A 4,802-nucleotide genomic window follows, 5' to 3' on the forward strand; every position below is an offset into this window, starting at 1 on the left:
CCAGATTTTAGCTCTCGTCTCCCTATCTCGAGTGAACATCTCCCTGGGTAAAGGAGTGTGTTTCATACGCTTGGCCTCGGTCGGTATGTGCCAGGAGCAAAGCAGGTGGTTAATGGCACCTTGTTGAAGTAACAGTCAACCTGATGTGGAGAAAAGCACAGATGTGCGAGGTTTTGGATTTGAGAACAAGAATGGTGTCATTCTGAGAAGAGCCAAGCCTGGTCCCTCTGCTCCAAACAATCCACTTGTGCAGCTCTTCTCGTTTTTGTTTTTTTTAACCCCTTGGCAGAAACTTGCGAATTTTATCAAGGCTTACCTACGCATGCAGTGAACTAAAAGCCTGCCTTCTCTCCGAGTGAGTTTGCCTCCCGCGGAGGGAAGCCCTTCTCCAACTGGGGCTGCGCTGTTTTGTGCTGTGAGAGGTTTGCCGTTCCTGTCTCCTGGAAGCCTGTGGGCAGAGCCGATCTGCATGACATTGCACCATCTGGGTAGGGGACAGGCAGATGTGACTCAGAGCGAGTTTGATTTCCAGGAACATCTTTCCTGGGGGGGATGGCGAATGAGCTCACCTTTGAGTCTGCCAACAAACGAGACCCATGGAAACACGCAGATCGGTGGAAATCCAGCCGTGGAGGGGGAAAACTCGGGACACCAGAGTGGTCTCTGAATGCCTGCCAGGCAAGCCTATAAACAGGAAACCACCTAACTCTGAGAAACTGGTTTTATTGCTTGGGTCCAGCTAACCAGCAGCTAGTTCCACAAGTGAACCCTCGGTGGGAGTAAGAACAAAGAGAAAGGGTCAGGCGTGAAGCAAGTCTCCATTCGTGAAGTCATAATCCAGGTTAGGTTTTGTCTTCGGGTTCTACTTTTATTTATTCATTAAATATTTGCTGTGCAGGGGGTACAATCAAACAAAACTCACGGCTCTACCTCCCCTGGACTCAGATGCGTCTCGATTCATACAGGATTGCCCCTATTTTCCCAGCCCGAACCCCTTTGTTCCTTAGTCCCCCAGCCTCCGCCCGGGGCTCGTTAGCAAAGCACTACGGTCACAGCACGTACAGAGTCCTGTGCTGGCTGCTCAGATGTTGATTTCACTACACTTCAGAGGTCACCACCACAACAAAATTGGCATTCGGGTACCTAGTGTGGTGACATACGCTTTCTGAACGTGTAAGTGACAACTGTGACTGATTGGTGTGTTTTTCCAACACACCCGCCGTTAGTGAGTAAGTAGCTCTTTAAAGGCTAAAATTAATGGTCACCCGCAGATGCTGGAGGGCATTAACCCTCACGGAGGACTTCGGGGAGTGAAGGAGTTTGAAGTGTCAGTTTCCCATTGGCCACCTGACAGAGTGAACACCTGTTCCACTGTCTCTGGGGATGGTGAACAGCACGGGAAGGAGCAGGAATTTCTGCATATGAAATCATGAGCCACCAGTCAACTGGTTGGATGAAAGGGTTTGGGTCTATAATCTCCTTCCATGAAGTCGCCATATGCTTTTACCTTTAGACTGGAACGCGGTCCTAGGGCCGAACTGCTTGACAGCTGGTGACTATTTTTGTTCCAGAAGATTAGAATTACTTTTCTTCTTCTTTTTTTTTTTTTTTGGATTATCAACAGTCAATGGTAATCATTTTTTAAAGCCGAGGAAGATAGAAAAGGAAAGAAGAACAAAGAAATAAAGAGTGATGTCACGGCACAAATGATATAATGTGGGGGCTAAGATTAGGAATCCCTCGGGCCTGTACCAATGGGTTAATAAGGCGTAAAGAAACACAAAGTCATAAAATGCTTACACCCGAGTTTGGGAAAAACAGATTGGCATGCCAAGAATAGGGAGGCACAAAGGTGCCAAGCATAGGGGGGTGCAAAGGCACCCCAAAATAGGGAGGGGTTACTATACCGCCCAAGATAGAGAGGGAAAGGCAAAGGCCCAAAATTGAACCAATGCAAAGGTGCCCAATGCATGGGAATAACGAGATTAGATATTCAGGGTGAAAGCACCCCAAGTTTAGTACTACAGCAGAAAGCTGCTTTCATAGGAGAATAGGGCCAGGGCAGGTAAATTGGTGTATTGGACTTTGGACCACTGCCCTGCAGGCAAAACTGCCCGGAGCAGAGATGGTTAACGAAAGAAAAGGTGTCTTGTTAACCCTGAGGTTACTCCTCCTATCTGTCTCATCCCCTAGGCTGGCGAAGATAAACAGGCATGGCGCCTCCTCTCTGCTGTTAACAACCATCTACCCATCTGCCCGGCACCTGGATTTTGTTTTATATTGACCCAAACCCCAAACACTGTGTATCTTCAAGACCCCCTTTTCCCCCTCACGTCCTCAAGTTAATGTTCACAGTTTCTTCGTCTCTTTGTACATGCCCATCACGTCTGTAAGCCTTCTGATCTGAATAAATACGAGGCAAGGACCCTTATTCGGGGCTCTTGTCTTTTTCCTGGATATTAGCTATCTCTAGTTTTAATCCTCTCTCTGCTCTTTTGCTAAGAAGAAAGAGAACTTTAGACTTAGAGTCTACGACAATATAATAATTTGCATTTTCCAAAATTTCCAATTTCAAACATTTCCTAATAAATAGGTTTACAGAACGTGGGGAGTTTTGGTTGTTTTTTAGTTTTTAGGAGACAATGGACATTCCATTCTGTTGAGAAGTGGTAAGCTCCATGAAAATCTGAGTTGTGTGTGAATGTATTATTATTAATCATTAAAATGACTTTTGAAGGAGGTGTGTTTCTTCTCCTGGCTTTAGAAAAGAGTGAACTGATAAAAGGAACTCAGCAGTTCGCTAACTAGAGGGTAACACAGCCACGTAGGCTTACACACCATTTTGCAAAGGGTTTCCCTTACCTCACTGACTCCGGAACCCAGAATGTTAACCAGGTTCCGTTATCGCTCCTTAGCAGCGCATCTTGATTTAACAGAACTAAACAGAAGTGGTTTAATTGAAATCGATTGAGGTTTTTTTGAGAGTGGACGCTATTGACTATACGACCTTGGTTGTGTTGGCGTACCTGTTTGGGCGTGGGCTGTGTGAAGCAACATTCTCCCTGGTTAATAGGGGGAGAACGACTGGGAGGGCAAGGAGAGAGCCTAGCAGGCTGGGGGTTAGATGGAGGACCGGGTACAGAAAGGTCAGGAAGTTGGTAAGTGACAGAGCCAGGATCTGTGCCTGGATAGTCTGAACAAGATCTCCCATGTTTTTCCACTCACCTCAGGGGTTCTTGTTGTCCCTCGGGGCCAGGCAGAGACTTGGCTTCCTCAGGAATCTTTCCTCCACTTGTGTCTTCATTGTCCATGTTCTCATCTCTCCCCGTTAGGACTACAGGCCCTGGGAGGCATGAATACCCTCCCTTTTTCCCATTTTGTGTGCCCACCCTCTTATGAGGTTGTCAGGAGAGCGGTTTCTTGCCCTACCAGGTGGCTGAGGAAAATGGCGGCCTGGGGATTTGAGGAATACTACAAGGCCACCCTCTGTCAGAGCCAGGGGTCGTACTTAGCTTTTCAGCTCTCGTGCTGGGCTTCTAATCTGGAAGAAAATGCCTTAGCAAGGCTCCTTACAAGCAATTGGGGGCCGGTGATGGAGTTCACAGGATTCTAGAATTGCAAGAACCCGCAATGGTTACCTGAAATAAATGTCCTCATAGAACGGGGAGGTGGCGTAGCCAAGGCTGTGATCCATGTTAGCAGAAAGATTGGAGTAGTGCGAACACGGAATTAGCCTGTGTTCTTACTGAGGGACGTACGTTATCGAGTATAAATTATTCAGATTTGAACCAAGTGGGTAATGCCTTTCCTATCATTGTCCTTGGCCTGCATGCAAAGACTAGTTTTAGTCTTAGTGAAACCTATTTATTCTGCTTGGTGCGGGCCCTTATGGGATTGCTTTATCAGGTTTTGTTGTTGTTGTTGTTGTTTTTAAATCACCTTTGCTCCCTTGCAGTCCCCTGGACCTCCCCTCCCCGCCACAGTCGTCCCTCCAGCCCCCCAGCCCCTGTACCCCCCACGCTGTCACCAGCCCTTCGTTTTCCTCATGGCTGCCTTCCAGCTGGGCTCCACACACCCCTCTAAGGCCATTTCCTGGCTGCGTCCTGAACCAGTGCAGCAGTTGCTAACACATTAATGGCTCCCTGTGCGAAAAATAACACAGTGAAGCCTGCTGTAAACTAAAATTGCCAGGGAGGTGGAAACGAAGAAAGGGAAGACGTTACGCAAAGTCAGAACACGAAAAATGGCCTTATAGGGCAACGGAGGCAAAGGAGGGTATCGTAGCTCTGCTTCCCTTTCACGGTACCAGGCGTCGCCACGGGAAATGGCAGGTGCGTTGGCTGGGATTCACCATCTTGGGGACCTTTGGTTTTGCCCGGCTGCCTGCTCTCCTGGGTCCACTGGGGGAGAGGAGGAGGGAAGGGCGGCACAGGTTTGAAAACAAAAGGTAAACTGTGTGGATAAGAGGAATAGGGGCTCCCAGAGTTACAAGTGCATGTGGCCAGCTGGTGGGAGGGGGGGCTGAAGGAGGCTGATGGCAAATCAGGTTAGGTTCAAAGGCAAAAACGTGGTTCTACCCTCGGTCCGGTCCTTCGTGAAGGCACTTGGTGCTTTATGTTTTAATTATTAGATTCGCCAGCCAGACTCTGTCCTTGCCATCGTTGTCGTCCCGGTGCCTCGCACGGTGCTTGGTGCTTGACATAAATCACAACGCTAAGTGACATTTGCTGAACGGCTGGCGTGAGTAATTGGAAAGGAGAGGGGCAGACAGCAAAAATCGACCCTTAACATTTGCAGCGCAG

Source organism: Panthera onca, chromosome F1 (genome assembly GCF_046562875.1).
Source record: "Panthera onca isolate mPanOnc1 chromosome F1, mPanOnc1 haplotype 2, whole genome shotgun sequence".
NCBI lineage: Eukaryota > Metazoa > Chordata > Mammalia > Carnivora > Felidae > Panthera > Panthera onca.